Source organism: Nyctereutes procyonoides, unplaced genomic scaffold, assembly GCF_905146905.1.
Source record: "Nyctereutes procyonoides isolate TBG_1078 unplaced genomic scaffold, NYPRO_anot_genome, whole genome shotgun sequence".
NCBI lineage: Eukaryota > Metazoa > Chordata > Mammalia > Carnivora > Canidae > Nyctereutes > Nyctereutes procyonoides.
Genome location: NW_026575132.1, coordinates 30,931,296 through 30,942,316, shown reverse-complemented (window position 1 = coordinate 30,942,316; position 11,021 = coordinate 30,931,296). Strand labels below are relative to the sequence as shown.

The 11,021-nt window shown below is 50.3% G+C and overlaps 1 pseudogene; it reads right to left on the bottom strand.

The window, feature by feature from the left end:
- Positions 1-561: 561 nt before the first annotated feature.
- On the bottom strand, positions 562-1,992 carry LOC129522790 (elongation factor 1-alpha 1-like; annotated as a pseudogene).
- Between the last annotated feature and the right edge of the window lie 9,029 nt (positions 1,993-11,021).

Below are 11,021 nucleotides of genomic sequence, written 5' to 3'. Positions count from 1 at the left end.
CTTGCTCCCTCTTTCGTTCCTCTCTTCCTCTCGTGCACAGAATGTTTAAAATGTGTGAGACATGAAACGACTAAACTGTTCATGCATTAAAGCAAGGATTAAATCCGTAGCTATCTAACCCATGGCTAGCTCCCCGACTACACTGGACCCCATCCATGCCTGATGGACTGATCCTCCCTCTACACTGGCCGACCCACAGATCCCTGGCAGGGAGGCTCGCCTCTTCTTGCTGGGGCCAGCGTCCCTGCAGCATGTAGGGTGATGACACCCGTTTGTCCTCTTTCCTGTATCTCTTGGTATTTTTTTTTCTTCTCATTAAACTTTTGTTGTAATGGGTCTCAAAATTCTGTGACAGATTTTTGGTCAAGTTGTTTCCATTAAAAAGTACTGATTTTAAAAGCTAATAACTTAAAACTGCCACACATGCACAAAAAAAAACCCAAATGGTCCACAAAACATTCTCTTTCTGAAGGCTTTACGGTGCATTGTTATCGTTAACCAGTCTTTTAAACTTAAATGGCCAATTGACACAGACCCCTCTGAGACCTGCTCCCACCCTGATTAAGCCTGGGGTGGCAGGTGTCGGGGATAATATGCATTTAGCCTCTGAGCTTCCCGAGCAGCCTCCGGGGCAGCCTCGGGGACTTTGCCAGCTCCAGCTGCCTCTTGTCCACTGCTTTGATGACACCCACAGCCGCCGTCTGTCTCATGTCACGAAAAGCAAAAAAGCCCAGAGGAGGATGGTCAGAGAGGCTCTCAACACACGTAGGCTTGCCAGGAACCATATCAACAATGGCAGCATCACCAAATTTCAAGAACTTGGGACCATCTTCCAGCTTTTTTCCAGAACGACGATCTGTCTTCTCCTTCAGCTCAGCAAACCTGCAAACTGTGTGAGCTGTGTGACAATCCAGCCCAGGTGCATATCCAGCACTGATTTGGCCTGGATGGGTCAGGATAATCTTACCTGAGCCGTGAAGCCAGCTGCTTCCATGGGTGGGTCATTTTTGCTGTCACCAGCCACATTGCCATGAGAACACCTTTGACAGATACGTTCTTGACGCTGAAGCCCACATTGTCCCCAGGAAGAGCCTCACTCAGAGCTTCATGGTGCATTTCAACGGACTTTACTTCAGTTGTAACATTGACTGGAGCAAAGGCGACCACCATGCCAGGCTGAAGAACACCAGTCTCCCCTCGGCCCACTGGGACAGTAGCAATACCACCAATCATGTAGACGTCCTGGGAGAGGCAGACGCAAGGGCTCATCAGTTGGAGAGTTGGCAGCAGGATGCAACCCCGAGCTGCAAGCAGTGGCAGCTCCACAGGCACTCCCATCGTCACGGGGGACTTTTCATCCCTTGAACCAAGGTGTGTTAGCACTTGGCTCCAGCATGTTGTCACCGTTCCAACCAGGGATTGGCACAACCTACTGTGTCGGGGTTGTAGCCAGTTTTCTTAATGTAGGTGCTGACTTCCTTAACGATTTCCTCGTATCTCTCTTGGCTGCAGGGTGGCTCCGTGGAATCCATTTTGTTAACACCAACAGTTAGTTGTTTTATACCCAGTGTGTAAGCCAGAAGGGCACGCTCATGGGTCTGCCCATTCTCGGAGACACCTGCTTCAAATTCACCAACACCAGCAGCCACAATCAGGACGGCACAGTCAGCCTGAGACATGCCGGGAGCCATGTGTTTGATGAAGTCTCTGTGTCCTGGGCATCAGTGATGGCCACATAATACTTGCTGGTCTCGAATTTCCACAAGGAGATATCAATGGTGATACCACGTTCACGTTCAGCTTTCAGTTTATCCGAGATGCAGGCATACTTGAAGGAGCCCCTTCCCATTTCAGCAGCCTCCTTCTCAAATTTTTCGATGGTTCTTTTGTCGATCCTGCCACATTGGTAGATGAGATGGCCCGTAGTGCTAGACTTGCCCGGACTATGTGTCCAATGACAATGACGTTGACGTGAGGCTTTTCCTTTCCCATTTTTAGTTTAGGTTTAGCTGTGGTTTTCATGACACCTGTATTCTGGTGCAAACCCGTTGTGGAAAAAAAGCTCTTGGTATTTTTCGCACAAAAAAATAGCTCCCTAGAGACAACAATTGTTGGTTGATCTTATCTAGGGATTAAGATAAAAGATGTGTCACTTGCTACTCCGAGTGTGATGTCAGCCTTCTTAGCAGAGCTTACCTCCTGAGTCACACTCTATTGGTTGGTTCGGAGAAGAATTGCTGGTGACAGGCTGGTATGATGGTCCCAGGTCCCCAGAGCATCTGCATTTCATGAAAGCTCGTAGCAAACTTCTCATAGTTTGAAGAGCACTGCTGGTTCCCCAGTCCCTGGGGATTTAAATTCCTTGAACAAAAATCGATGTGTAGAAAATACATCAACTGTTTTTGAACTCAAACACCAGGGCTTGGGCAACCCGGGTGGCTCAGCAGTTGTGCGTCTGCCTTGGGCCCAGGGCATGACCCTGGGGTCCTGGGATTGAGTCCCGCATTGGGCTCCCCGCAGGGAGCCTGCTTCTCCCTCTGCCTGTGTCTCTGCCTCTCTGTGTGTCTCTCCTGAATAAATACATAAAGTCTTTTTTTTAAAAAAAAAATCAGGGCTTAGAGATGGTATTGGTGGTGGTTGGAGGCCGCGGGTGCTGAGGCTGGAGGCGAGGAGGCCAGAAGGAAACCTGCCTCCAGACGCCCGTGCGGCAGAGTCCCAACCCATGTCCAATCTGCAGACTCTAATTTCATTTGCCCGAAGTCAAAACGTCCCCAGGCAACTGTAATAAAGGATGTTTTATTTTGGGAACGAAGTTCTTCTGGAAGCCTGTTGGCCACCGGTGGCCCCTCGTCACTCCTGAGTCTGCAGAATGCATTTGCTGAGGGTCAGCTGCTTAGTTCCAATTCTTGGTGGTTGTCACGGTGAGAGCAGGCCGGCGCATTAGAGTCGGGGTGTCCAGGGCACCGCCGGCCTCACAGGCCCAGGTCTCTCACCTCTGGAAGCTTCTGTCAGTCACGATTCAAATGGGGAACGAGGACATTTCGAAGGGAAGTTGCTCCCTTACATTAGGGATGCAGAAGCCGCTAGCGTTTTGGTTTGTTAGGAGAATCTTATGAAACCACTTTTTCCTTCAAATACAATCAAAAGCAGCTCTTAGTGAGAATTAACCATTTGAAATACTTTAGAAGTTTTTACCGAATGACAGGCCAAATTTCCTTAGTGAGTACGAGATGGCGGAGAAAGGGTAGACGCGGCGGACCTAGCGGGTGCCTTGGGAGGTCCAAGATGTATTCGGATTGGATTCCACTGTTCTCAAAGGCAAGTCCCCTTCGAGGGCCGTGGGGCCTTGCGGGCGCCGGGCCAGCCGACCCTCCCTCCCTGTGGCTCAGATCGCAGTGGCGCTAGCAGGTCCTGTGCTGGCCGTGATTGCAGGAAGGAAAGCATGGAAATGACCCCGAGGCCGGGAGGGGCAACATGGAAGAGAGGTCAAGGAAATCCTGCCACCCTGGTGATCTCTCGGCACCTCAGATCTCGGCAGATTTCCAGCTGCCGCGGAAGGATGTCGCCTGGGTCCTTCCTACACCAAGAGGGCAATGCCACGCCTGCTGCCTCCTGGACCATTTCCCAGGCCACACCCGCCGGGGGACCACAAACAGTGGGGTCACGTCTCGCTCCGGGGCCGGGCCGGGCTGCCGTCCCGCTCCTGTACCAGCGGGCCCCAAAGGCAGTGACCCCCAGCTGCGGCTAACCCAGCCCGCGCACGGGCCCTGGGCCGTCGGGTAAGGGGGTTCCCTGATCTCCAAGGCCCTCACTGTGGGCCCGTCCACGCAACAGTAACAGGCTGGCCTCTTAGCCTAAAGCTAAACAGGAAAATCTGTGACCCTTCGAGATCAAGGACACTCTGGGTAGTCTCTCGCAAGTGCAAAATCATGACTCTCTCTCTCTCTCCTCTCTCTAATTACTGTATCTCCAGCACAGTGCCCAGTCCCTAAATGTTGCTCAGTAGATATTTAATGAATCAGCGAATGACCGATGCAGGCACGGAGGGTGAGATCCATTCATTCATCATCGTGGTCACCCGGAGTGTGTGTAGGAATACCGTGAGTGTATTCACTGCCACATGCCTTCCTGGGAGCCACGGATAGAAAGCGGGACTCAAGATTCATCTTGTGCTCAGAGAGCTCACAGTCTGATCCCAGGCCAGTTAACAAGCACATCCTGCGTAGTGTGAGTGCGATAACACCCCCACTACCCCCACGTGATCATTTCACTGGGGCGACCTAAGGGTGACCCTGCAAGGTCACAGCTGAGGTAACGTGCAAGCTCGGCAGGAGTTCGACGCGTCCGTGGAGGTGAGGTCCTCACGGGGCTGGGCCAGGTGCCAGGGCAGAGCTGGGACCCTGGATGCTGGGGACCAGCTCAGCGGGAACCAATGCCTGGGCTCAGGAGAGAGGGTCCTGGAGGACCGTGTGGCTGAGATGAGGGGAGGCAGGTTGGGGAGGCAGGAGGAAGGGGCTAGGAGACTGCGGGGGCCTCTGAGAGGCCACCCCGGGCTTGGCAGCCCAGTGAGGGGGTGTCACAGAGGCTTGGAACGGAGGACCTGCCCGTGGGGACACTCTCCAAGGTGAGTGCGTTTCGAATGTGGCCTGCCCGGCCACTGAAACTCCGCTTCGCGGCGTGTTGTTGGTAGAAAATTGAATTTTGACCATAGCGGTGTAATGAGGTCATCTGGAAATGGACTTTCATTGCCACAGTGCTCTAATTGTTTGGAGAAAATCCAGCTAGTCAATTTTAAACCACAACAACAGTGGCATGGAGCGTGCCCAAGGATGCCAGGTGGCATAACCCAGCGGGATGCCAGGGCTTGAAGTAGTGTCCTCTGAGACCCTTGTTTCCTTCCTGATACAACTTCACATGATTAAGAATCAAGTAACAACTCTCTGGACATGTCAAGTGTTGCTAACTTCACAGCTCACAAAATAAAAATCAACAAAAATAAAGAGCAGAAATCTTTCCAGTGTCCTCATTTTCAAAAGGCAACTCAGTTAAGATCTCAAATAGCGTAGAGCAAGCTGAAAACATCTAAATTGTTGCAGCTTGACTTTCTCTAATCATTGCTTCCTGTTTTGCTGCTATAATCACTTTTAATCAATAGGCCGTTTTGAGGGAACCTTGTAGCTCGTGGGAAAACTGCGTGGGAAGTGCGTTCCCGTGTATCCCGGCCCCCACCCCACTCCCCGGCACGGAGCACCTCACACTGGCGCCCTACATTGGCTACAACCGAAGAACCAGCAGTAACTCATTTAAAACGAGTATTAGAGAAATTTGCACTTTTGCTGACTTCTGGGAAAACAGTGCTAAACCGTATGTGGATAAGCATGTAATGCCAAGTAAGTTAAAACTCTCTTTAAGGGATTATGGGATTAAAATGCATATATATAAAAGCCTTCTTTTTGCTAGTTACAAGTGTGTTATAGAAAGAAATGGGGTAAGTGGAGAACTCAAATACAAGGTGTGTGTTCTCGATTTCTTTTAGAAATGGTTTCTCTTGGGTGAAAACTTTTATAAATCACGATTGTTGCCAAGGGGGTTCCGTGAGCAGGGGATGGATGTATGGATTCAGCTTCCGCAGGGATGCTTTGCCCACTGGGTGGCTCTCATGAGGAGGATCGGAAGTGAGACCCAGTGGTCCCGACATTCACCAGAGACTCTTCTTGTCCGTCTTTTGCCACGTCCAGAGCACGTGGATGGGAGGAAACAGTACGAAGCACGGTCCTGGATGAACGGGGGGTGTCAGGTGCCCTTGAGCACGGGCTGCTCCTCCTCAGGACCTCCCATTGTTCTTGCTCCTCGGGGGCTGCAGGGCCAGACTCAGGAGGGGAGCCCTACACTGTTGACATGGTCAACAGGCAGGAGGAGGAAGCCCAGGCTGCCTTCTGACCACACAGGCAGCAGAGGAACCAGTGAGTAGCCCGCACGGGGAAGAGCCTGCTCCCCGCCCCAGGAGACGCAGTGCGCCGCAGGGCTGGCTGGTGGCAGGGACCCCGGCCCAGGCGGGGCAGGGCTGCGGCCGCCACAGCAGCCCTCCACCTGTCTCACTGCAGCCTGGACCTGAGACTCAGCGTCATGACCTAACAACGGGTCTCTTCCCGTTGAAACTCAATAGAGTCTAAAACAACCGTTAACTAAATGCCATAGTATTTATTAATTTTTAAACTCATTTTAATCTGTGCCATTTTTGCATACATATGAAATCTGCAGCCTTAATAAATGTCCATTTCTTCTTTGTAGATAGAGAAATTGAGGATATTTCGACAATGAAATATAGAACGGGGGAAGGGTGCTATCGTTCTGCGATAAAACTCTTTGGTCTATATAATTTTTCCGAGTTTAAAATAACACGAGAATTCACTCCAATAAAAAGTAAACATCACTTTTCTCAAAAAATTTAATTGCAGAACTATTTACAAGAGGTGAACACCAGCAATACAGAGATCAAATGAGAGAGGCATCATCATAGAAGAGTTATGGCACGTTTTTCTTATAATCAGCTGAGAGTGAAGGAAAAAAAAAAGTCATGAACACGGAGAACTCAACAGAACCTGGCAATACCTTGAAGAAACGACCAACATTCTGATCAGAAGTTATCAACAGGAAGCAAGAGGTGGCGGTGATGGATCGCATACTGTACATTCAGGTTAGGTATCCCGCATGCTACTAAATAGAATTTATCAAAAGAACCATAAAAGCATGAGAAAGAGAATTACATAAAATAGTTTGATTCCAGTGAAGGGTAACTTTGTACAGATGTTTAATATTTGGCACTCTGTTCATCCTCATTGTCGATATGATTTCATATGTATATATATTTATATATATATATATTTATATACTTTTTTTTAAACCTTTAACTAAACAGCTAGTTTCCTGGTTCTAACATTCCTTGAATTTCTATAGGAGGCATTGAATTTAGTCCTTAGGCCACACCTGGGTATTTTGGCATGTAACATGGAGGCGGGGGTGTGAATTGGTCTCTAGACAGGAAGGACCCGTCCGAGAGGGAAGTGGCTTAAGCGTTTGGAAATCAGAGTTCAAAAGTAGCCTAGGATTTACTACCTGTGGGGGAAACCTTTGAATTCAGCAAACCAGTTACAGGTGGAGGGAGAGACACACATGCTGAGCCCTTTGAACGTGGTATGATCCTAACGTTGGAATGGCAAGGGCTGGGTGGTGGTCGTGAGATTGGGCAAAACCAAAGGATGGGTGGGTGGCATCCACAGGGAACCACACACGGCCTCAGCGCTTCCGTCGAGGATGTTAGCAGAAGGGTAGAGCACACTGCCTGTGGAGACTACCGTCTACTGGAAAGAGAGAAATTTGTACTTAAATTGGCACAAGAACCTGGCACACGTCTTCCATCATCACCTCTCCCCCACTGAGTACATGAAAGCTCGGACCCCCAAGCTCTCAGGTTCGGAATAAGCACCCATGATGAAGAGTCACATAAAATCTAAGAAAGTAGGGCGGTAAACCTGTGTTACCTTAGTTTGTGTCTATACAAAATCTTTTAAAAAGTAGTGTTACAGTAGGTAACTAACATTTCCTCTGCAAAGAAGTCGTCTGTCTTGTGTTTAGATTGACACTTGAAATAATTTCTTTTACTGCTGGATAAAAATGCCAGGGTTAGGGGGAGCGATTCATGGACTTATGCTTTTCAATGTTGTGGGATGAAAAGATGCTATTTTCTCGGAGCGTTCCCACGGACCACTTCTGCATTCTCCGAAGCGTGGAAGGGAATCGTGACAAGAAGCTGGACTCAGGAGGGTAGCTTCGCACACGTTCGGCAACTCTGGTGAATCCATCTGATTCCGCTCTTGGCGAGCTCCCAAACGACGTTTTCCTTCCTCCCTGGAATGTCTCGCTGGCTCTCTCTCCACGCATCCAAGACGCAGCCGAGCTTACACGACGGTGAGAACACGGCCTAATTCTGGTTGGTGCTGGATCTCTGAGATACGCACGAAGGGACCTGACTTCCTTCCGTGACCTTCCCACGCCCGGTGGAGGGGGTACCGCTGGAGGAGGGCCGGGGCGCCTCGGCCTGCCTGGAGGCCCTTAGAGCCCACACGACAGCAGAACTCCTAATCTATCTGGGAGGGAGACGAGGGACAGGAGAAACAGACGGGAAGCCTGGTCTGGCTGACGCACCACCAGGGGCCAGCTGGTCTGACCAGCGGCTAGAGATTCTGAGCTCACCATTCACTCCCGAAACGCTGTGCAGCCACGCTGTGCGCGGGGCACGTGGCAGGGCGTGTGCAAGGCGCCTCTCCTCCAACATCCTTGGCTGCCCATACCTGACGCGACCATCCGCACAGCACGGCGACCAAGGCGGGCCCTGTGGCGAAGGCACCGGACCTGCCCGACCGCACGGTGAAGGCCACGGAGTGCTCCAGCCGCGTGGTGGACAGGGTTAGCACTCAGCAGCCCACCACATTCTTGATCTCTTCCACTTGTGGTTTTCTGATCTGTTTTCAGGTTCTGGAATCCCGGACTCAACCCAAACTTTCAAACAAGTGTAAACAAATGTGCAGATAAAAACAAGAGAGAACCCTCAGGAAGTACCAAGGGACTACGAATCGGAAACCATGGTCTACAACTACTGATGAGTACATTAAATTTGCAATAAAAAGAAAAAAAAATCAGTGCTCAAGCCTTGAGAAGAAAGCAGCATACGGGGACAGGCGGGATTTAACCATTTAGGCCTGATTCTGGGGGACTGGACTCGACGCTTGTCGGCAGCAGCATTCCTTTTCAGAAGTGGGGGTCAAACGCCATACCTAGGTGCCCTCCCTCGCGGTCGTGCAGGCTGGACGGGCCTTGTTGCTACGTTTCTTGCTGCCGCCGCCACCGAGAAGCCAAGGCCCCGCGCTCACGCACTGCAGCCTGGCCCCTCCGTGCAGCCTGGGGACGCACGTGCTCCTCAGCTCACCCCAGGCACTGGACCGTCGTTCCACAAGGGCTCCTGGGAGCCAGGCTGCTGCTCTGCCCAGCAGAGGGTGGCTCAGCAGGAGCCGCGTCTCGCCTAAGATGCTCCGCGGGGTCCGAATCTCTGGGCCACGCGAGGTCCGGCTTGACTGACTTTCTGGCGCAGACTGGGATCCCTGCTGGCCACCGGGAGGTCTGGTCCCAGCCAGGGAGCTGCTCTGACGGGCGCCCGCTGCGCAGTCCCCGTGGGCACCTTGACCAAAGGCTGCAGTGCAACGACTCTCCAGAAAGCCCATCCCGGGGGTGGGGGTGGCCGTGCAGGTGGGCGAGCACACAGCGTGGGGGGTTTTGACCAGAGCGAAGGATACTGTGCTCAGAAAGGTGAAACTTGAGGTGAGGCCAGCAGGGAGGCTGAGGCAAGGCGGCGACGGCAGCCCGTGCGTTGTGTGCTCTGCGCCGGTCCGCCCGCCTGCCCGCTGCAGGTCTGGCCACCTCCACGGGAGCCAGCAGGGCGAGTCCCTCTACTTTGCAGGTCACTGATTTTCTGGCTACGTGTATGTGTGGTGGTTGTTGTTTTAAAGAGGGACCCCATATGTGATGTTTTCCTCTAGTGATACACTTTGCTATTTAACGTGAGACGTCTTTAGTGTTGATCCGGAGGTGAACACGCCAGCATTTCCTTTTAAACAAAAATGTGAATTTTTGGTATCATACAACAGTTCCACTCTTCATACACCATTCTAAGATGGTTCTATGAATTTGCTGAGAAAACATGGTAACAGCGGTTACCAGTCACAAGGCTTACGTTACACACAGCGATGACCGATGGGGATGCGTGAGATGAGATCGACTGAAAGTGCTCTTGTGAACAAGTGACATTCACCTTTTCTGGGTTCTGTGAAACTTCAGGATGCTGTTTATCATACCTGTGTTTTGGATCTGAAGGTTAACGAAAGCCTTCAGCATGGGGTTGTCAACCGGCTGCTCTGAGCAAAATAATTTCCTATTTTTGGAGATTTATCTGCGGTTTCGCTGAATCTCCCAGGGAGGCAGCAAGCAACGTGAGCTTTGTTCACGGTGACGTCGTGCAGCAAGGGGCGTTTTCACTGCCCACAGCCTCCTTCCATCAGAATTCTATCCGAACCGCGGTGAAATGGTCACACTGAAGCTCTGTAGCCGGCATCGGCTGGAAGCGCCCGGAATACATTAGCTTCACCGATTAACACGAGTATTATAAACAGTTTTATTTCTCTTTACACGTACAATATGTAAACATGGCTTATCGTCTGCATTTCGTGGTGGAATGTCACCTGCGTGAGAACTGAATATTGCACTTAGTCATGTAGCATGACAGGTAACACTGCAGCAGGCCCTGGCTGCGCGGCCGTCACATGACCTTCTTTGGGACTCGGTGGACCAAACAGGGGTTTGTCGTCCCCCCCCCCCCGTGCGAATCAATGGCTGCTGTCAAATTTAGTTGTACGTTAATTTGCTCATCTAGGGAGGGTTTAGGCTAAGACTTTTGGGGATCTTAAGATAAAAAATGAGTATACAAAACATAAAAAAAAAAGAAGCCAAATTCAGTGAGTATTTTCATTCAAGTGAGGATCAGAGAATCTGAGATCTAGAATAATTCTTGTCTAATTTGATAATTTTTTGTTCTATGTTTTGTACAAGCTCAAGGAAATGGGATAAAATGCATCAGCTGCTGGTAGATACAGGGGTGTCAGGAGGCTGGCGAACGTGTATGCATTTTACATTCCTTCTTACTAGGGGTCTACATTGACTTGACTTTTCTGTGGTTAGTTCTAAAGAGCATTTCATCTTAAATAATACATCATTTTTTAAAGTCTAAAATGCCAGTACTTGCAAATACACTTGTTTTTGACAACTTAGTAGAGTGACTATAAGAAGAAGCATCATCATTGTACACTACTCAGGATTTAGGTATTTATTTAGGTAGAAAAAAATGCTTTGAATACTCTGGGGAAATAGGGTTCATTTATAGAAGAATATTTCAGGGATTTTATTTTTTTGCA